The sequence below is a fragment of the Arachis hypogaea genome, chromosome 10 (genome assembly GCF_003086295.3).
Source record: "Arachis hypogaea cultivar Tifrunner chromosome 10, arahy.Tifrunner.gnm2.J5K5, whole genome shotgun sequence".
In the NCBI taxonomy this organism is placed as follows: Eukaryota; Viridiplantae; Streptophyta; class Magnoliopsida; order Fabales; family Fabaceae; genus Arachis; species Arachis hypogaea.
The window spans coordinates 64,808,540-64,832,628 of NC_092045.1; the positions used below are offsets into that span (position 1 = coordinate 64,808,540).

The 24,089-nt window shown below is 39.5% G+C and overlaps 1 non-coding gene across 1 annotated transcript; it reads left to right on the forward strand.

Moving 5' to 3' along the window:
* The first annotated feature begins 9,836 nt into the window (after positions 1-9,836).
* On the forward strand, positions 9,837-9,939 carry LOC112718882 (small nucleolar RNA R71). The gene has a single exon (XR_003161209.1). It is a non-coding gene; the product is annotated as a small nucleolar RNA R71 (small nucleolar RNA).
* The last annotated feature ends 14,150 nt before the right edge of the window (positions 9,940-24,089 follow it).

Genomic DNA, 24,089 nt, shown 5'->3' on the forward strand with positions numbered 1-24,089 from the left:
TTTCCAACGCCGTTGATAGCGCGCCAAGTGGAGTTCTGTAGCTCCAGAAAATCCATTTCGAGTGCAGGAAGGTCAGATTCCAACAGCATCAGCAGTCCTTTTGTCAGCCTTTTTCAGAGTTTTGCTCAAGTCCCTCAATTTCAGCCAGAATTTACCTGAAATTACAGAAAAACACACAAACTCATAGTAAAGTCAAGAAATGTGAATTTAACATAAAAACTAATGAAAACATCCCTAAAAGTAGCTTGAACTTATTAAAAACTACCTAAAAACAATGCCAAAAAGCGTATAAATTATCCGCTCGTCACTAGCTTTAGAGGCATTCAAATCAATTAGCAACTTCTAATTATCAATCAACAACGGAATTAGATAACTCAAGAGTCACTAATTACTCTACCTAGGCCAAGAGGAACAAAACCTACACTAAAACACAACCAAGTATTTCATCAAATACTTGGAAGGTACAAAAGAATAGCATAGTAAATTGATAACAAGAATAGAATCTAACAACAATTATTAAAAGGAATTAACAACAACAATAAAAAGAAACACATTTATTATGAATTACCTTGATTGAATTGAAAGAGAGTAGAAGAAACAAAAGTAGATCTACAACAAAATACAAGAACAACATAAAAGAGATTACAACAAAAGAATGGAAGAAGCATGAATGTAACTACAAGGAGTTGAGAAGATAGAAGTAGAAGAAGATGAAGTAAAACCTAGATCTAAGAACTAAACCTAATCCTAATCCTAATCCTAGAAAGAAGTGAGAGCTTCTCTCTCTAGAAACTACTTCTAACTAATCCTAATGAGTAAAAAAATGAATGGAATCCCCCTTTTTCTCTTCAATCATTGGCTTTAAATAGTATCTTTGGCACCAAAGTTGGTTGGGATTGGGCCCTACAACTCCTCAAAATTCATTGGCTACGTTTTTATTAAAAAATCATATTCCAGCATCGACGTGTATGCGCACAGCACGCGTACGCGTCCATGGGGTAATTCACAAGGTGCGCATAAGCGCCAGGTGCGCGCGCGCGTCTATGAGCGAGTTCAACTCTTTGACTTTTCATGATTTCTCCACTTTGCATGCTTTCCTTTTCATTCCTTTGATCCATTCCTAGCCTTTTCAGTCTAAAATCACTAACAAACACATCAAGGCATCTAGTGGAATCAAAGGAAGATTAAAATCATCAAGTTAAAGGCCTAAAAAGCATGTTTTCACACTTAACCTTAAATAAGGAGATAATCACAAATCATGCTAATTCATTGAATAAATGTGGGTAAAAGGTCATAAAATCTCCTAAAATTAATACAAGATAAACCCTACAAATGGGGTTTATCAACCTCCCCACACTTAAATCCGCCACTGAGGACGCTTCTCCAGACTACAATTCAGACGCCGGGGGCGACCGATTCTCATGCTGGGCTCTTCCCGGTTCGCTCGCCGTTACTAGGGGAATTCTCGTTAGTTTCTTTTCATCCGCTTATTTATATGCTTAAACTCAGCGGGTAGCACTGCCTGACCTGAGGTCGCACTCGGGACGATCCACGTCACCCGCGGGTCGCCAACGAAGAATAAAGTATGGGTATGGCATTTATTCAATAGGAACTAACTAAATGCAATCTATCTATATGCAACTATCTACATGAATGCAATTGCTTGGTCAAAATAAATCAATTCCCAAGAAGCATGTGTGCACAAGGGCTAAGGACTAGCAAGTCTAATTCACAATTGGATTGAGTTATTAAATATTTTTACAAATTTGCATGAAAAGAGATTATTGTAGGTGGAAAACATGTAATTGAGCATCGAACCCTCACCGGATGTGTTTGCACTCTATTCGCTCAAGTGTTTAGGGTTGATTCACTCAATTCTCCTCTATTTCATGCTTTCTAAGATTTGTTTTTCTTCTAACAATCAATATATATTTCATGCAAACATACATCTATCATGAGGTCTTTTCTTTGGGTTGTAATGGGGTTAGGGTCAAGGTAGGATGCATATATGGTCAAGTGAGCTTGAAATTTGAATCTTTGATAAGCTTAGACTTCCCTCCTAACCTATAACATCCTATACAATTAAGTTCTAACCTAGCTACCCATTTTTCACTTTTTCACGTACTCATGAATTTTCTTTTCATTTCGCAACACTTATGCATTGGTCTTTATTGGACTTTACTTTAGGGCATTTGTCCCGTTTTTATTTCTTCCTTTTTCTTCTTTTTCTTTCTTTTTCTATTTTTTTCTCCATATTATTTTTTTTCTTTTCTTTTTCTCATTTTTTTCTTTCAAATTATATACAAGAACATCAATGCATAAGGTCTATACATTTTAATTAATACATGAGTATGTACCGAATTCCCAATATTTCTACTAAAAATACAAAACTACCCTTTTACTCCCCCAATGTCCCAAGGTTCCCACACTTGAATGATACTCACACACTCTAGCCTAAGCTAATCGAATATCCAAATAGAGGACAATTATTTTTTTTCGCTTTAAGGCTTGTAATGTGCTAAAATTAAGAACAAGTGGGTTAAGCGTAGGCTCAAATTTGGCTAACAATGGAAGATAAAAGGTAAGGCTATTTGGGTAAGTGAGCTAATGAAATGATGGCCTCAATCATATAACTACATGAATACACAAAATAATGGACATAAAGAATCAAACAAATCAAAGATCACAATCATAGAAAGAGAATAATGCACACAAGAAGGAAAAAATAAGTGGTTATAAGATGTAACCACACCATTAGGCTCAAAACTCACTTGCTTGTGTTCTTAGCCCAAAACATGATCCACAATATATAATTCAAGCAAGTTCTATGAAAAGTTTTCACTCAAATCAATTGGTGCCCTATAGATAAAATTCTTGAAAAATCTCATTATTTTGACTATGCTTATTGTGTATATGTATGCAAAAATAAGAAAATGAAATGCAGAATTGTTGGAATTAGAAATTTTGTCACCCAAAATCGTCGATCGGTCGGATGACCTCTCCACACTTAAAAGTTTGCACCGTCCTCGGTGCACTCAAAGATGAGCAAGGGGGTACGGCGACTCTCCGGATTGCTACCTTCAGCTGGTAGGTCAACCGGTCGCTGCGTGTTCTTTATCTTGCTTCCGTTATTGCTTGTGGTGCATTGGTGGATGAAATTCTGATTCCTACTTAAATTGTTGTTCAAAATTGATTCCCAGGTAATGGCCCCAAAAACTTGGTGCTCAATACCATGGTCTAAACATAATTTCAAAACTTCGCTCAACTAACCAGCAAGTGTACTGGGTCGTCCAAGTAATAAACCTTACGTGAGTAAGTGTCGATCCCACAGAGATAGTTGGTATGAAGAAAGCTATGGTCATCTTGTAGATCTCAGTCAGGAAGATAATAAATGGTTAGAGAGTTTTCGAATATTAATAATAAATAAACTAAAAATAAAGATAGAAATACTTATGTAAATCATTGATGGGAATTTCAGATAGGCGTATGAAGATGCTGTGCTCCTTCTGAATCTCTGCTTTCCTACTACCTTCATCCAATCCTTCTTACTCCTTTCCATGGCAAGCTGTGTGTAGGGCATCACCGTTGTCAATGGCTAAATCCCATCCTCTCAGTGAAAAAGGTCCAAATGCTCTGTCACGGCACGACTAATCATCTGTCAGTTCTTGATCATGTCAGAATAGAATCTCTTGATTCTTTTGCGTTTGTCATCACGCCCAACAATCGCGAGTTTGAAGCTCGTCACAGTCATTTAATCCCTGAATCTTACTCGAAATACCACAGACAAGGTTTAGACTTTCTGGATTCTCATGAATGCCGCCATCAATTCTAGCTTATACCACGAAGACTCTGATCTCACGGAACGGAAGGCTCGATTGTCAGGTGAGGGCAACCATGCGTCGTGCATCAAGAATCCAAGAGATACACATTCTAGCTTTCGCTTGTAGAACGGAAGTGGTTGTCAGGCACGCGTTCATAGGGACGGATGATGATGAATGTCACGGATCATCACATCTATCAAGTTGAAATACGAATGGTATCTTAGAACAGGAATAAACTGAATTAAATAGAAAATAGTAGTAATTGCATTAAAACTTGAGGTACAGCAGAGCTCCACACCCTTAATCTATGGTGTGTAGAAACTCCACCGTTGAAAATACATAAGTGATGAAGGTCCAGCTATGGCCGAATGGCCAGCCCCCAAAATGTGATCACAGGATCAAAAATACAATCCCCCAATGAAAATATAATAGTAAAAGGTCCTATTTATACTAGACTAGCTACTAGGGTTTACAGAAATAAGTAATTGATGCAGAAATCCACTTTCGGGGCCCACTAGGTGTGTGCTTGGGCTGAGCTTGAGAATTACACAAGCTGAGGCTTCTATTGGAGTTGAACGCCAAGTTGTAACATGTTTTTGGCATTCAACTCTGGTTCGTGACGTTTTTCTGGCGTTTGACTCTAGAATGCAGCATAGAACTGGCGTTGAGCGCCAGTTTACGTCGTCTAATCACGAATAAAGTATGGAGTATTATATATTGAGAGAAAGCTCTGGATGTCTACTTTCCAACGTTGTTGAGAGCACGCCCTTTGGAGTTCTCTAGCTTCAAAAAATCCATTTCGAGTGCAGGGAGGTCAGAATCCAATAGCATCAGCAGTCCTTTGTCAGCCTTTTATCAGAGTTTTGCTCAGGTCCCTCAATTTCAGCCAAAAATTACCTGAAATCACAGAAAAACACACAAACTCATAGTAAAGTCCAGAAATATGAATTTAGCATAAAAACTAATGAAAACATCCTTAAAAGTAACTATATCCTACTAAAAACTACCTAAAAACAATGCCAAAAAGCGTATAAATTATCCGCTCATCACAACACCAAACTTAAATTGTTGCTTGTCCCCAAGAAACTGAAAATCAATTAGGATAAAAAGAAGAGAATATAATATAAATCGCAAAATATCAATGAATATTAATTCTAATTAGATGAGCGGGACTTGTAGCTTTTTGCTTCTGAATAGTTTTGGCAACTCACTTTCTCCTTTGATGTTTAGAATGATTGGTATTTATAGGAACTTAGAATTTCAGATAGTGTTATTGATTCTCCTAGTTAAGTATGTTGATTCTTGAACACAGCTACTTTTATGAGTCTTGGCCGTGACCCTAAGCACTTTCTTTTCCAGTATTACCACCAGATACATAAATGCCACAGACACATAGCTGGGTGAACTTTTTCAGATTGTGACTTAACTTTGCTAAAGTCCCAGTTAGAGGTGTCCAGAGTTCCTTACCACACTCTTTTTGCTTTGGATCATGACTTTAACCACTCAGTCTCAAGCTTTTCACTTGGACCTGCACGCCACAAGCACATGGTTAGGGACAACTTGATTTAGCCGCTTAGGCCTGCATTTTATTTCCTTAGGCCCTCATATCCATTGATGCTCAAAGCCTTGGATTCTTTTTACTCTTGCCTTTTGGTTTTAAGGGCTATTGGCTTTTTCTGCTTGCTTTTTCTTTTTCTTTCTAAATTTTTTTTTGCAAGCTTTTGCTTTTTCACTGCCTTTTTTGCTTTAAGAATCAATTTTCATGATTTTTTAGATTGTCAATAACATTCTCATTGTTCATCATTCTTTCAAGAGCCAACAATTTTAACATTCATAAACAACAAGATCAAAATTATGCACTGTTCAAACATTCATTCAGAAAACAAAAGTATTGTCACCACATTAATATAATTAAACTAAATTCAAGGATAATTTCAAAATTTATGTACTTCTTGTTCTGTTGAATTAGAAACATTTTTCATTTGAGAGATGTGAAGGATTGATGGAATTATTCATAGCCTTAAGACATAGTTACTACATACTAATGATCATGAAGTAATGATACAAAACATAAACACACATATAGCATAGAAAACGAAAAACAGAAAAAATAAGAATAAGGAATGAGTCCACCTTAGTGATGGTGGTGCTTTCTTCTTGTAGAACCAATGATGTCCTTGAGCTCTTCTGTGTCTCTTCCTTGCCTTTGTTGCTCCTCCCTCATTGCTCTTTGATCTTCTCTAATTTCATAGAGAATGATGGAGTGCTCTTGATGTCCCACCCTTAATTGATCCATATTGTAACTCAAGTCTTCTAGAGAAGTGTTGAGTTGTTCCCAATAGTTGTTGGGAGGAAAGTGCATCCCTTGAGGCATCTCCAGAATTTCTTGGTAATGAGCTTCCTCATGCGTCTCTTGGGTTCCATGAGTGGGCTCTCTTGTTTGCTCCATCCTTTTCTTAGTGATGGGCTTGTCCTCCTCAATGGGGACGTCTCCTTCTATGATGACTCCAGCTGAGTAACATAGATGGCAAATAAGATGAGGAAAAGCTAGCCTTGCCAAGGTAGAAGGATTTTCGGCTATTTTGTAGAATTCAAGGGAGATGACTTCATGAACTTCTACTTCCTCTCCATTCATGATGCTATGAATCATGATGGCCTGATCCACAGTAACTTCAAATCGGTTGCTAGTGGGGATGATGGAGCGTTGGATGAACTCCAACCATCCTCTAGCCACAGGCTTGAGGTCCAGTCTTCTTAATTGAACCGGCTTGCCTTTGGAGTCTCTTTTCTATTGAGCTCCTTCAACACATATGTCCATAAGGACTTGGTCCAACCTTTGATCAAAGTTGACCCCTCTTGTGTAGGGGTGTGCATCTCCTTACATCATGGGCAAGTTGAATGCCAACCTCACATTTTTCGGACTAAAATCTAAGTATTTCCCCCGAACCATTGTAAGATAGTTCTTTGGATTCGGGTTCATACTTTGATCATGGTTTCTAGTGATCCATGCATTGGCATAGAACTCTTGAACCATCAAGATTCTGACTTGTTGAATGGGGTTGGTCAGAACTTCCCAACTTCTTCTTTGGATCTCATGTCGGATCTCCGGGAACTCATTTTTCTTGAGCTTGAAAGGGACCTCAGGGATCACCTTCTTTTTAGCCACAACATCATAGAAGTGGTCTTGATGGGATTTAGAGATGAATCTCTCCATCTCCCATGACTCGGAGGTGGAAGCTTTTGTCTTCCCTTTCCCTTTTCTAGAGGTTTCTCCGGCCTTAGGTGCCATTAATGGTTATGGAAAAACAAAAAGCTATGCTTTTACCACACCAAACTTAAAATATTTCTTGCCTTCGAGCAAGAGAAGAAAGAATAGATAAAGAAGAAGAAGATATGAAGGAGAAGGAGAGAAGGTTGTGTTTCGGCCAATGTGGAGAAGAGAGGGTTGTGTTGTGTGAAAATGAAAAAGAATGGAGGGGTATTTATAATGGAGGCTGAAGGATTAAGGTTCGGCCATATTGGGTGGGTTGGATGGGAAAGTGATTTGGAATTTTGAAGGTAGGTGGGGTTTATGGGGAAGAGTGGGAGGATGTGAGTGGTGAAGGGGGGTAATTGGAAAGAGAGATTGAGGTGATTGGTGAAGGGTTTTTGGGGAAGAGTGTTTATGGGGAAGAGAGGATAAATGTAAAGAAGAGGAGAGAGGGTAAGTTCAGCTAGGTGGAGATCCTGTGGGGTCCACAGATCCTAAGATGATCCTGTGGGGTCCACAGATCCTGAGGTGTCAAGGATTTACATCCCTGCACCAATTAGGCATGTAAAATGCCTTTGCATACAATTCTGGCATTTAAACGCCAAAGTGATGCTCATGTTGGGCGTTCAACACCCAACTGCAGCATGTTTCTGGCATTGAACGCCAGTTCCATGCTTGTTTCTGGCGTTAAACGCCAGTTCCATGCTTGTTTCTGGCGTTTAGCGCCAGCTCTCCTCAGGGTATATTCCTGGCATTCAAATGCTAGGACGATGCTTGTTTCTGGCGTTCAATGCCAGATCCATGCTCTGTTCTGGCGTTGAACGTCAGCCAGATGCTCCTTACTGGCGTTTGAACGCCAGTAAGTCCTTCCTCCAGGGTGTGATTTTTCTTCTGCTATTTTTGATTCTGTTTTTAATTTTAGTATTTTTTTCGTGACTCCACATGATCATGAACCTAATAAAACAATAAAGAACAATAAAAGAAAAATAAAATTAGATAAATAAAAATTGGGTTGCCTCCCAATAAGCGCTTCTTTAATGTCAATAGCTTGACAGTGGGCTCTCATTGAGCCACATAGGTAATCAGGTCAATGTTGTAGACTCCCAACACCAAACTTAGAGTTTGGATGTGGGGATTCAACACCAAACTTAGAGTTTGGCTGAGGCCTCTCACACCAAACTTAGAGTTTGATTGTGGGGGCTTTGTTTGACTCTGTACTGAGAGAAGCTTTTCATGCTTCCTCTCCATTGTTAAAGAAGAAGATCCTTGAGTCTTAAACACAAGGTAGTCCCCATTCAATTGAAGGACTAATTCTCCTCAATTAACATCTATCACAGCTCTTGCTGTAGCTAGGAAATGTCTTCCAAGGTTGATGCATTTATCCTCCTCCTTCCTAGTGTCTAAGATTATGAAATCAGCACGGATGTAAAGGCCTTCACCCTTTACCAACATGTCCTCTACCAATCCATAAGCTTGTCTTACTGACTTGTCTGCCATTTGCAATGAAAATATGGCAGGTTGTACCTCAATGATCCTAGCTTCTCCATTACAGAAAGTGGCATAAGATTTATGCCTGACCCCAGGTCACACAGAGCTTTTTCAAAGATCATGGTGCCTATGGTGCAGGGTATTACGAATTTGTCAGGATCTTGTCTCTTTTGAGGTAAAGTTTGCTGAACCCATGTATCTAGTTCACTAATGGCAAGGGAGGTACACCTTCCCAAGTCTCATTACCAAATAACTTGGCATTCGACTTTATGATAGCTCCTAAATATTGAGCAACTTGCTTTCCAATTACATCTTCATCCTCTTCAGAGAAAGAATAGTCTTTAGAGCTCATGAATGACAGAAGGAGGTTTAATGGGATCTCTATGGTCTCTATATGAGCCTCAGATTCCCTTGGGTCCTCAATAGGGAACTCCTTCTTGATTGAGAGACATCCTATGAGGTCTTCCTCATTGGGATTCATGTCCTCTCCTTCCTCTCTAGGTTCGGCCATATTGATTATATCAATGGCCTTGCACTCTCTTTTTGGATTCTCTTCAGTATTGCTTGGGAGAGTACTAGGAGGAGTTTCAGTAATTTTCTTACTCAGCTGGCCCACTTGTGCCTCCAGATTTCTAATGGAGGACCTTGTTTCACTCATGAAACTTAAAGTGGCCTTAGACAGATCAGAGACTAAGTTTGCTAAGTTAGAGGTGCTCTGTTCAGAGTTCTCTGTCTGTTGCTGAGAAGATGATGGATAAGGCTTGATATTGCTGAGCCTATTTCTTCCACCATTATTAAAGCCTTGTTGAGGCTTTTGTTATTCCTTCCATGAGAAATTTGGATGATTTCTCCATGATGAATTATAGGTGTTTCCATAAGGTTCACGCATATAATTTACCTCTGCTATTGTAGGGTTCTTAGGATCATAAGCTTCTTCTTCAGAAGATGCCTCTTTAGTACTGTTGGAAGCATTTTGCCATCCATTCAGACTTTGAGAAATCATGTTGACTTGCTGAGTCAACATTTTGTTCTGAGCCAATATGGCATTTAGAGCATCAATTTCAAGAACTCCCTTCCTTTGAGGCGTCCCATTATTCACGGAATTCCTCTCAGAAGTGTACATGAACTGGTTATTTGCAACCATGTCAATAAGTTCTTGAGCTTCTGCAGGCGTTTTCTTTAGGTGAATGGGTCCACCTGCAGAATGGTCCAGTGACATCTTAGAGAACTCAGATAGACCATAATAGAATATATCTATCATGATCCATTCTGAAAACATGTCAAAAGGACATCTTTTGTCATCTACTTGTATCTTTCCCAAGCTTCATAGAGGGATTCACCAGCTTTTTGTTTGAAGGTCTGAACATCCACTCTAAGCTTGCTCAACTTTTGTGGAGGAAAGAACTTAGCCAAGAAGGCCGTGACCAGCTTATCCTAAGAGTCCAGGCTATCTTTAGGTTGAGAGTCTAACCATGCTCTAGCTCCGTCTCTTACAGCAAAAGGGAAAAGCATGAGCCTGTAGACTTCAGGATCTACTCCATTAGTCTTAACAGTCTCACAGATCTACAACAACTCAGTCGAGAACTGATAGCGATCTTCTGATGGAAGTCCATGAAACTTGTAGTTCTGTTGTATTAGAGCAACTAATTGAGGTTTCAGCTCAAAATTGTTTGCTCCAATGGCAGGAATTGAGATGCTTCTTCCATCAAACTTGGACGTAGGTGCAGTATAATCACCAAGCATCCTTCTTGCATTATTGTTGTGGGGTTCTGCTGCCATCTCCTTTTCTTGTTCAAAAATTTTAGCAAGGTTGTCTTTGGATTGTTGTAATTTAGCTTCTCTTAGTTTCCTCTTCAGAGTCCTTTCAGGTTCTGGATCAGCTTCAACAAGAATGCCTTTTTCTTTGTTCCCGCTCATATGAAGGAGAAGAGAACAGAAAAAGAAGAGGAATCTTCTATGTCACAGTAAAGAGGTTCCTTATTATTAGTAGAAGAAGAAGGGGGATAAAGAAAGGGGAATCCAAACACAAGGGTGAGGATAAGGGCAGTGATTTGAGATGAAGAGAAGTGTTAGTAAATAAATGAATAAGTAGAATAAGATGAGAGAGAAGTTTTCGAAAACAATTTTGGAAAGGAGTTAATGATTTTCGAAAATTAAGATAAGAAATAAAATTAAAATTAAAATTTAAAATAATTAATTAATTAAAAAGATTTTTTTTTGAAATAGAGGGAGGTATTTTCAAAAATTAGATAGGGAAGAGTAGTTAGGTAGTTTTGAAAAAGATAAGAAACAAACAAAAAGTCACATAGTTAGTTGAAAAAGATTTGAAAATTAATTTTGAAAAGATAAGAAGATAAGAAGTTAGAAAAGATATTTTAAAATCAAATTTTTGAAAAAGATAAAATTTTGAAAAAGATATGATATAAAAGATAAGATAAAAAAGATATGGTTGGAAAAGATTAAATTTTTTTAAAATTAAAATTAATTACTTGACTAACAAGAAACAAAAAGATATGATTCTAACCAGCAAGATAAACCGTCAGTTGTCCAAACTCAACAATCCTCGACAGCGGCGCCAAAAACTTGGTGGACGAAATTGTGATTCATACTTCAATTGTTGTTCGAAATTGATTCCCAGGTAATGGCCCCAAAAACTTGGTGCACAATACCATGGTCTAAACATAATTTCACAACTTCGCTCAACTAACCAGCAAGTGTACTGGGTCGTCCAAGTAATAAACCTTACGTGAGTAAGGGTCGATCCCATAGAGATTGTTGGTATGAAGCAAGCTATGGTCATCTTATAGATTTCAGTCAGGTAGATAATAAATGGTGAGAGAGGTTTTGAATATTAATAATAAATAAACTAAAAATAAAGATAGAAATACTTATGTAAATCATTGATGGGAATTTCAGATAGGCGTATGAAGATGCTGTGCTCCTTCTGAATCTCTGCTTTCCTACTACCTTCATCCAATCCTTCTTACTCCTTTCCATGGCTAGCTGTATGTAGGGCATCACCGTTGTCAATGGCTACATCCCATCCTCTCAGTGAAAAAGGTCCAAATCTCTGTCACGGCACGGCTAATCATCTGTCGGTTCTCGATCATGTCGGAATAGAATCCCTTGAAGCTCGTCACAGTCATTCAATCCCTGAATCCTCCTCGGAACACCACAAAGACTCTGATCTCACAGAATGGAAGGCTCGGTTGTCAGGCGAGGGCAACCATGCATCGTGCATCAGGAATCCAAGAGATACACATTCTACCTTTCCCTTGTAGGACAAAAGTGGTTGTCAGGCACGTGTTCATAGGGACGGATGATGATGAGTGTCATGAATCATCACATCCATCAGGTTGAAATACGAATGGTATCTTAGAACAGGAATAAACTGAATTGAATAGAAAATAGTAGTAATTGCATTAAAACTTGAGGTACAGCAGAGCTCCACACCTTTAATCTATGGTGTATAGAAACTTCACCGTTGAAAATACATAAGTGATGAAGGTCTAGACATGGCCGAATGGCCAGCCCCCAAAACATGATTACAGGATCAAAAATACAATCCCCCGATGAAAATACAATAGTAAAAGGTCCTATTTATACTAGACTAGCTACTAGGGTTTACAGAAATAAGTAATTGATGCAGAAATCCACTTCCGGGGCCCACTTGGTGTGTGCTTGGGCTGAGCTTGAGATTTACACAAGCTGAGGCTTCTATTGGAGTTGAACGCCAAGTTGTAACGTGTTTTTGGCGTTCAACTCTGGTTCGTGACGTGTTTCTGGCGTTTGACTCCAGAATGCAGCATGGAACTGGCGTTGAGCGCTAGTTTACGTTGTCTAATCACGAATAAAGTATGAACTATTGTATATTTCTAGAAAGCTCTGGATGTCTACTTTCCAACGCCGTTGAGAGCGCACCTTTTGGAGTTCTGTAACTCCATAAAATCCATTTCGAGTACAGGGAGGTCAGAATCCAACAGCATCAGCAGTCCTTTGTCAGCCTTTTATCAGAGTTTTGCTCAGGTCCATCAATTTTAGCCAGAAATTACCTGAAATCACAGAAAAATACACAAACTCATAGTAAAGTCCAAAAATGTGAATTTAGCATAAAAACTAATGAAAACATCCCTAAAAGTAACTATATCCTACTAAAAACTTCCTAAAAACAATGCCAAAAAGCGTATAAATTATCCACTCATCATGCATTCATCATGAAAAACAAAAATATAACACCATAAGATGAGAAGATGTAAAAGTAAGGAAGCATACATTGTTGGAATGAGGTAAATCACTAGAATTGAGTGAGTGAATTAGTGTGACATTCATAAAAGTGAGTGTGTGAGTTCTAAATTGCGCGGTTTAGAACACACATTAGCATAAAATTTATGTCACAAAAGAAGCATGCATTTCACTTATCCTAGTGTGCTTGAGATGCTTTAAGTGAACTTGTAAGATAAAACAAGCATTAAAGAGGCATGAAAGCATTCAAGTCAAACATATATGGATGCATAGAATCATGAAATACAATGCATTAAGGTAAATGCACAACATCATCCATCTAGAGGTTGCCTAATTACAGAATAAGGCTCAAATCACATGGTGGCCAAATCATGTAATTCAAGAAGAGTTGCAAGCTCGAAGGCAATTCTCATCACTTGGTATTCTCAAAAGGTGAGCATGAGAAACTCAAAACCAAGTAGCAAAATATAACCTCAACAATAGAATCCAACAAAGATTATAAACATAATGATGTTAAGAAAATATCCCTTTTTAATACTCAGTAGCAATTAATTATAAACAAGAATAACAATCCAACACTTATAATGAAAAAGAGACAATGAAATGAAAACTAACTAAAACTAACTAATCAACTAACTAACTAAGTAATTAACTAACTAAAACAAATGGTTATCAATGGTGTTTGGAAATGTTGGATGAGGTGTAGAAGAAGGGAAGAAGAAAGGAGAAGGAAGGAAATGGAAAGACGAGAAGAAAGGAAATGTATGAAATAAGAATATCCACGCATACGTACGCATGGCGTGCGCGCACGGATGGTGGTGCAATGGATGCGACGCGTACGCACACAAGGTGCGTCCGCGTCGATGGCTTATTCTGAGAGTGGCGCGTACGTGGTAGGTGTGCGTACGCATAAATTGGTTTGTGCCTCAGGCCTAATTTCCGCACAGTGCAGGCCTAACTCTCACATCTTTGGATGGAAGGTGGAACTTCTCAATCCACGCGTGCACGTCATGTGCGCGGCCGCGTGCATGGTGCAAAACGCTTGATGCACGCGTACACGTGTATTGCGTGCACGCGTGGATGGTGCTCTGAAGTTGATCCTCTTTTTCTAATCCGGGATCCCACACTTTATTTTCACACCCGTCTTGAAGTTGATCATCATTATTAGTCAATCCGAGTGGTAAGCAAGATGAATTCTCAAGGTGACACCAAACGCTCCTTTTAGACCCATTCAGGTGAGCACTAGCCCAACCCTTGCATCTAAGCCTTGAATTATCAACCAAAATGAGCCTTGATTTACAATGCCATCCACTAAACATTCTTCTCTTATGCTTTATCCCACAAATCATCCTAAGTTGACCATCTGTTTCAAGCAAACCATACTCAAGTGGGACAATAAAGCTAATAGAAATAAGTTTTACCCACTCAATTGAAGGAATAGATGACAACCTAGGCAGACAAGCTTCCAAAGATCTTGACAAAGCGCACTCAACTTCCGTTCTTCTTTTTCTAAGGACTTCCACCTCTTCACAAGAGTTTTCAAATTCAATCCTTTGTTCATCAATTTCATCTAACTCTTCTCCATCACTTAAATCATAAATGGGAGGTTGAGAGAAATCTACCTCCACATCGCTCTATTCTTCATCGGGAGAAGGTTCTTCAAGTTCAAAGGATTCACCACCATTAGGATTTGATGCTTGATCTTCATCTCCAAGGGAATTCAACTCTTGCTCCATTCCTTCCAAGTCTTCATATGGGATATGCCTTGGAGGTTGTGCACATTCATCCTCAACATCAACTTCAATCTTCTTGGAGGGGTTTTGTATAACTCTAGGTTCCCAAGGGGGTTCCGCGTCTCTTAAGTCTTCAACCACTTATTCGTTTTCTTCAATGGCCAAAGGTTCCTCCAATTGTTCTACCACAAAGTAGCATTCCTCCTTTTCCACCGAAGTTTCTAATCTCTCCTTCATGCTATGTTCCTCTTTAGATTATCCGCATGTAGCCATAAGAGTTCCTTGAGTGGCCAAAAGTTAGGATGCTAACCGGTTTACCACCTCATCCAAGGCGGTCATGAATTGTTGCACATCCCTTGTCATCTCCTCTTGTCCTTGAAGAAGAACACCGAGGGATTCATCCATTAGAGGTTGGGGTGGATGGGAGGGTTCATTATATTGGGGAAAGGGTTCATAAATAGGAAGGTGGTTCATCATAATTAGGGTGTGGTGATTCAACATTCTCCACTTTTTCCACTTGTTGCACAACATGCTCCATGGTTGTTTGAAATTGATCCAATGCTTCCTTGAGATGATCCCTTGACTCTTGTTCCGCTTGGATATCATGATAGGGATCATATGGCTCTTGGATCGATGAAATTGAGTATTCTTCCATGTGAGGTTGTGGCGGAAGGTAGAATTCATCTTGTGGTTGAAAATTTTCATTTATTGAAGGTGGTTCTTGGAAATATTGAGGTTGGAATAGTGGCAGCTCGATGTGTGACTCATATGGCTCAAAAGGTGGTTGGTATGGTAGATATTGATCAAGGTCATATGGAGGTGTTTGGTGAAAATAGGCTTGTGAGTGTGGTTGAGGATCATGTTGAGGATATGACTCATAGGGATATGGTGGTGGTTCTTGAAAATCACAAGGAAATTCACCATAGCCATTTGATTGGTATACATCATAGAATGACTCTTCTTCATAGTGCATTGGTGGAGGTTGTTGCCAAGAAGATTGATCATATGCATATGGCTCCTCCCACCTTTGGTTGTCCCATCCTTGATACACATCTTCATTATAGTCCCCATTTCCTACAACATGTTGATAACCAAACTCATAGCCAAGGTGAAAATTCATGATAGCAAGAGGAAAATGAAAACAAATCAAATAAGAAGCAAGAAAATTAAATCTTAAAACTAGCAAGAGCTACCAAAAGCAAACATATTCACACTATTCACATATATACAATAACCAATAACATAACACCATTGCAATTCCCCGGCAATGGTGCCATTTTGATGATTGGATTTTTGACGGTTTAGAATTTCACTATTGAAGTCTCGTTGCAAGTATAGTTTCTAAACCAACAATAATCCCTTCATACAAAAGATTGTTTATCACAAGTAACAAACCCCTAAATTTATAAACCGAAGTATTGGAACCTCAGGTCGTTCTCTCTAGGAATTACAATAAAGTGTCTTGTTATTGGTTGTGAGTTATTTTAGGGTTTTTGAGATTTTAGACGAGAAATATAAATGGCAAAGAAAATAAACTAACAACTAACAAAGCTCTTGCCAAGATATGAGAATTAGAAGTCCTATCCTAGTTATCCTCCTCAATTGTGATAACAAATTGTCCATTACTGCCACTTAGTTAACCTCTAACCATGGAGGAAAGTCAAGTGGATGAATCAATTTGATTCCTCAAGTCCTAATCAACTCCTAAAGGGAAGACTAGCTTTAGAGGCATTCAAATCAATTAGCAACTTCTAATTATCAATCAGCAAGGGAATTAGATAACTCAAGAGTCACTAATTACTCTACCTAGGCCAAGAGGAACAAAACCTACACTAAAACCCAACCAAGCATTTCATCAAACACTTGGAAGGTACAAAAGAATAGCATAGTAAATTGATAACAAGAATAGAATCTAACAACAATTATTTAAAGGAATTAACAATAACAATCAAAAGAAACACATTTATTATGAATTACCTTGATTGAATTGAAAGAGAGTAGAAGAAACAAAAGTAAATCTACAACAAAATACAAGAACAACATAAAAGAGATTACAACAAAAGAATGGAAGAAGCATGAATGTAACTACAAGGAGTTGAGAAGATAGAAGTAGAAGAAGATGAATTAAAACCTAGATCTAAGAACTGAACCTAATCCTAATCCTAATCCGAGAGAGAAGTGAGAGCTTCTCTCTCTAGAAACTACTTCTAACTAATCCTAATGAGTAAAAAAATGAATGGAATCCCCCTTTTGCTCTTCAATCCTTGGCTTTAAATAGCATCTTTGGCACCAAAGTTGGTTGGGATTGGGCTCCACAACTCCTCAGAATTTGTTGGCCACGCTTTTATTAAAAAATGATATTCCAGCATCGATGCGTACGTGCACAGCACGCGTACGCGTCCATGGGGTAATTCGCAAGGTGCGCATAAGCGCCAGGTGTGCGCGCGCGTCCATGGGCGAGTTCAACTCTTTGACTTTTCATGATTTCTCCACTTTGCATGCTTTCTTCTTCACTCCTTTGATCCATTCCTAGCCTTTTCAATCTGAAATCACTAACAAACACATCAAGGCATCTAGTAGAATCAAAAGGAAGATTAAAATCATCAAGTTAAAGGCCTAAAAAGCATGTTTTCACACTTAACCTCAAATAAGGAGATAATCACAAAATCATGCTAATTCATTGAATAAATGTGGATAAAAGGTCATAAAATCTCCTAAAATCAATACATGATAAACCCTACAAATAGGGTTTATCAGACTTATACTCCCAATATTTTTATTCTAATTTTGTGACAACCCTTCTAAATTAATGAACGGATTTTTGTTGGTTGAGAACTGTACTTGCAACGTATCTCTTACATTAATTTCTTAATCTGCCAATTTCCGCCACGTCAATGACCAAGGAACAAATTGACTTTCCTAACGGAGGAGGGGTAAGGCAGACTAGAAATGACATTTACCTTTGCTGGATCTACAGAAATACCAGTAGTAGATACAACATGTCCTAGAATAATACATTGTTTGACCATAAAATGACACTTTTCAAAATTTAAAACAAGGTTTGATCTAACACACCTGTCTAATACTCTAGATAAACTATCCAAGCAAAGGCTAAAGGAATCACCGTATATGCTAAAATCATCCATAAAAACCTCCATACAGCTCTCAATGAGATCAGAGAAAAGACTCATCATGTACCTTTGGAAAGTGGCTGGTGCATTGTATAAGCCAAAGGGTATTCTCTTGTAAGCATAAGTCCCAAATGGACATATAAAAGTAGTCTTTTCTTGATCCTCAAGAGCTATATGAATTCGAAAATAGCCTGTGTAACCATCTAAAAAGCAGTAATGGGATTTACCTGACAGGCGATCAAGCATTTGATCAATAAATGGCAAAGGGTAATGATCCTTGCGAGCGGCTTGGTTGAGGCGCCTGTAGTCAATGCACACCCTCCAGGAATTCTACACTCTAGTTGCTACGAGCTCTCCTTGCTCATTCTTTACTATTATGACTCCAGACTTCTTGGGCACCACTTACACTGGGCTGACCCATTCGCTATCTGAGATGGGTAGATGATATCTGCTTCCAGTTGTCTGGTCACTTCCTTTTTGACAACCTCCAAGATGGTGGGATTCAGTCTTCTTTGGGGTTGGCAAACAGGCCTTGCTCCCTCTTTTAAAAATATTCTGTTCTCACAAACTTGAGGGTTGATGCCTATTATATCCACGAAGCTCCACCCAATTGCTTTCTTTTGTCTTCGCAGCACACTAAGCAACTGCTACTCCTGTTGGGCTGTGAGTTCCCTTGCAATGATAACTGGGAGCTTCTGATTATCCTCAAGGTAAGAATACTTGAGGTTGGGTGGAAGGGGTTTTAACTCCAATTTCTGCTCCTGACCGGGCATTGGATCGTCTGGAGCCAGTGGTGATGGCATAATGTCCTCATTGTGTTCAGAGGGTGTCCCCACACTTGGACCTTACTCCATGTGCATCTCTTCTACTTCTTGTTGGTGAACTACAGCACTGTCTCATCAATGATGTCGCACTGGAAGACGGAATGGTCTTCTAGAGGATAATTCATAGCCTCATTCAGATTGAAGCTTACTGCTCGGCCGTCTATCTCAAAAGAATAGGTTCCTGAGAATGCATCCAACTTGAACTTTGAGGTCTTCAGGAATGGTCTTCCGAGCAAGATGGATGACGGCTTTCCTGAGTCATTTTGGGCCATTTCCAAGATATAGAAGTCAATGGGAAATGTGAGCCCCTTAATGCTCACTAGCACGTCCTCAGCAATTCCAACCACTGTAATAATGCTTTTATCTGCTAACACAAAATGAGCTGCCGACCTTTTTAAGGGAGGGAGCCTCAAGGCATTATATATAGACAAAGGCATAATACCCACGCACGCTCCTAAATCACACATGCAGTCAGAAAATATTACATCCCCAATGGTACAGTTAACCATGTATGGACCTGGATCACTACATTTTTTAGGTATATCTCCCATTAATGCAGATATAGAACTACCTAAAGGAATAGTTTCTAATTCATTAATCCTATCCTTATGTATGCACAAATCTTTTAGAAACTTCGCATATTTAGGTACTTGCTGAATGACATCAAAAAGGGAAACAGTTACCTCAACCTTTTTGAAGTTCCATTTGCTTTCTAGGCTTTCTTGCAAGGTGTGGAAATGGGATAGGGGTAACGTCTTTGGTAGCTTTAGCTCCTTCTGTGCACCATTCTCTGGTTGAGTTACTTCTTCTTTAACCGTGTCTTGTACTTCAACTTCCTTTTCAACATCCTTCACTTCAAGCATGTCCTCAGCTGGGGCATATTTTAGTTAGCTTGGCTCCTCAGGATTCCTCTCTTGCAGTGTGGTTCCGGATCTCAAGGTGATGGCATTGATTCCACCCTTGGGGTTGGGTAAGGCTTGAGAAGGAATTCCACTGGAGCTTGAAGGCTGGTTGTTGGAGTTATTCAGTGATCCAATCTGTGAGATAAGAGCTTGCAAGGTAGAGTTCAGACCATTCAATGTAGAAATAGTATTGTTCTCCATGGTCTTCTATCTCTAATCAATAGAGTGTAGCAACTCATTATTGGAAGATGAAGAGGGGTAAATGATCTGAGGTGTCTGTTGAGACGCTTGGGACTGCCTTAGATGAGGTGCTCTGTAAGCCTGGTTCCAGTTCTGCTATTGATAGATAAGATTCTACTGATACCGGTTCTCTGATTGTTGTTATTATTCCACTTCTGATTTCCTTGGCCGTCTCTTCCTTCTCTGTTATAGTTGTCCCTCCAACCTTGGTTAAAGTTCCCACCTTGGTTATAGTTGCCGCCTTATTGATAGTATCCTTGATTCGAGTAGTCATAAAAATTGTGAGTAGCTGCCACGGTGTTGTCTTCATGTTGGAGTTGTGGACATTCATCAGTGTAATGATTATAATTAGCGCATATTCCACATACTCTCAGAGGAACCAGTTGTTGACTATGTTGTGGTGAAGGGGTTGAGATTGTTGGCCTAAATGTATCTGCTTCAGTAGGTTGGTCATCTCACATATTGATTGTGAGAGCATTATTCTCATTGCCAGAGGAAACCTCTGCCACAACCTTGGGTGGTTGTTCCTGTTGTGCTTGTGATTCCGGGCGGCCTCAGCTAAGTCGGTGATCAGTTGCCATGCTTCTTCTGTGGTCTTGTACTTTTTCAGAGAACCATTACTAGCACTATCTAATGTAGTCTTGTCCTGAGGTTTCATGCCTTGTGTGAAGTAGCTGATCAACACCAACTTGTCAATCATGTGGTGGGGGCACGTGTCTAGGAGATTATTGAAGCGCTCTCAATACTCGTAAAGAGTCTCTGATTCACCTTGAATAATCATTGAAATTTCTTTCCTCAGTCTATCAGTAACTTCAGTTGGGAAGTATTTTTCCAAGAATTCCCTCCTGAGCATGTCCTAGTTAGTAACAACTGCTTCAGGTTGAGTGTAGTGCCACTCCCTCGCCTTTTCTTCAAGAAAAAATGGGAAGGTTGCTAGCAGGATAGAAGTCTCAGTTGCACCATTACGTCTGATAGTAGAATAGTCTATCTGAAAATCCCTGAGGTGCTTGAGAGGCTCTTGAGTAGGTAAGTCATGAAACTTTGGCAGTAGATTGATTAGTGCAGTCTTCAATTCAATATCTGCACCCAGATTTGGATGACGTGCTAGGAAAGGTGGTAGTGTAAAATCCAGAGTTCTTGCTTCCTGGAGAGTAATCCTCTTGGGAGTTGCCATGTTCTCTGTGCGTAAATCAAACAAATTAGTAGAAAAAGAGCTTGTTTCTTCCTTAAATGACGTTTTAGATTTGTCCTCAGAAAGGACTAACCGACGCCAAGCCTGCCTTATACGTGCGATAGTTCTTTCAATTTCAGGGTCAAATACGGGTAGGCTCGGATCAGGTAGTGAACACGTCATTCAATGAGAGAAACATATAGCTCATGGTAATAAAATAGAAGAAATGCAAATAAATAAATTCCAACCAATAAATTAGCACATTGTTGCAACTCCCCGGTAACGGCGCCAAAAATTGACGTACGGAAAAATCACCGATCAAGAGTTTATAGAAAAAACAACGTTGCAAGTATAGCTCTTAACCAATGTTAATTCTGCGTATCAATTTAGAAGAGTTTTCACAAAATTTTAGGAATAAAATACTGGGAATATGAATCCCAGGTTGTCTCCCAACGAGTTGAGGAAAGAGTGCTATTTTATTAATTAGAGATTTTCCAAGAGATTTTTGAGTTTGAAAAATAGAGAAATAAATGATTGAAAATTTATGTAATTTAAATAAAAGCCTTGACCGGGAGAAGATTAAATGAAAGTTCTATCCCTGCTGAACTTTCCCAAGTGTAATAATAACAGGGTTGTTATCCTACTTAGTTATCCCTTATATGATAGGGGAAAGTCAGGTACTCTCAAACTAATCCTATTGCTTGTGTATTAATCCTTTCCTAAGAAAGTATTAGAGTTAAAGACAGGAGAATTAGCCAACAACTTCCAATTAATATTAACACTTGAGTATTCCAACTCAAGGTTTTCGTTTTAATCAACCCCCATGTCTAGTTGGGAATCTACTCCCTTGACATGGATATAGCGCTCATAAGAATATAAGAAGAAGGCATGATAAATTAAATAAATAGGGATTGAAAATTAATTAAAGGAAAAAGTACTTCTATGTATTAGTAAATCCAAAATGCAACATAATTATCTGAATTGGATTAATGAATAACTGAAAGAGTAAAGGAATAGGAAACAAACTAGAATAGTAACTTCAACGGAGGTGATGACTCTTCAATATCCAAAATCCAAAGTAAAATCATAAAACTAATAAACTATGAATGTAACGAAAACCTAGAGGAAGAATGATTCTCTCTAGATTCAGATCTAAAATCCTAAAACTATGCAGAATGAGAATATGTCTTGAGTCTCTGCTATTCCCTAGCTCTAGTCTGTGTTTCTGGGCCGAAAACTGGATCTGAAACTGGCCCGAAATCGTCCCCAGCATTTTCTGTTAATTCTGCAAATCGCGCATGTCACGCATATGCGTCAGTCACGCGTTCGCATCGCTGGTCGTTTTGGCATGTCACGCGTTCGCGTCAAGCACGTGCTCGCGTCATATTGCAGAACTCCAATCCACGCGTACGCGTCAATCATGCGCACGCATCGCTGCAAATTTCTCCATATCGTGCGCACACGTGAGCCATGTGTGCGCGTCGCTGCTTACTGGTTATCTCTTTAGTTTCTTGTGTTCCTTCCATTTTTTGCAAGCTTCCTCTCCATCCTCTAAGCCATTCCTACCCTATAAAGCCTGAAACACTTAACGCACGGATCATGGCATCGAATTGTATAAAGGAGACTTAAAATACACAAATTAAAGACTTTAGGAAGCAAGTTTTCAATCACAGAACAAAGCTATGAAGAAATTGTAAAACCATGCAAATCATATGAAAAAGTAGGCAATGATTTGATAAAAATCACTCAATTGAGCACAAGATAAACCATAAAATAGTGGTTTATCACAAACCCAGACAAATGCCAAGCTATACTCAACATGAAAAGCCCGATCTGCGTCAAGGAGGTACAGCAGCTAAACGGAAGGCTAGCGGTCCTATCTATATTTCTAGCCGGATCGGCCATAAGATCTCTCCTTTTCTATGCAACCCTGAGGAAAGGAAAGAGGTTCGAATGGACCCCAGAATTTGAACAAGCCTTCCGAGACTTTAAAACATTCCTGGGGAAGTTGGGCGATAGCCTCGGCCCTAGTAAGAGAAGATGAGAATGGACAACAACTTATCTACTTTATCGGTAAGGCTTTACAAGGGGCTGAACTAAACTATCAAAAAATAGAAAAGTTCGCCTACGCCCGCATACTTACTTCCCGACGACTTCGACCATACTTTCAAACCCACACCATCATAATACGGATCAACCAACCCATAAAAGGTATCCTACAGAAAATCGACTTAACTGGAAGAATCCTACAATGGGCAGTTGAGTTGTCCTAATTCGACCTAAAGTACGAAGCTCGGACAGCCATCAAGTCTCAGTACCTGGCCGACTTCGTCGCTGAGTACACTGACACCCTAAGAACCTCTATCAACTGGAACCTCTACGTTGACGGCTCATCAAACAAAACCGGAAGTGGAGCGGGCGTTATCCTGGAAAGTGATCAGGGAACCCAACTCGAACTCTTCTAAAGGTTCGAGTTTCTTGCCTCAAATAACCAAGCCGAGTACGAAGCCCTACTGGCTGGTTTGAAGCTGGCTAGGGAAGTCAGAGCCCAAAAGCTTACCACCTTCAGCAATTCATAAGTAGTCACCTCACAAATAGAAGGAAGCTAGCAGGCAAAGGATCCCACCATGAAAAAATATATAGACAAGACCAGAGAACAGCTCAAAAAATTCATGGGATACAAGATCCGACATATTCCTCGGGAACAAAATGCCCGAGTTGATGCACTTTTGAAACTAGCCAGCACCAAACCAGGGGGCAACAATAGGAGCCTCATCCAAGAAACACTACAAAACCCATCAACCTTGGAAGAAGAGAAGGTCCTAAACATATCAGACCTGGACCAAGGGTGGATGACTCCCACAATCAACTACCTCAAGTCCAAAATACTACCCACAAATAAAAAGGAGGCAAACAGGCTCGTACGAGTAGCACCGTATTACACCATAGTGCACGACGTCCTATACAGGAGGGGATCTCAATACCCCTCCTAAAATGCATTCCGACCTCCACTACAAAAGAAGTCCTAGAAGAAGTCCACAGTGGCATGTGCGGCAACCACCTCGGGGCACGAGCTCTTTCCAAAAAAGTACTCTGAGCTGGCTTTTACTGCCCGACCTTATAAAAGGAAGCAATAGAGTTCGTCAAAACATGCCCCCCATGCCAAAAGCACGCCAACTTTCATATCGCCCCACCCGAAGAGCTCATCTGCGTCACTTCACCATGGCCGTTCGCAAAGTGGGGGCTAGACTTCCTCAGACCATTCCCCCAAGGATCAGGGCAAGTCA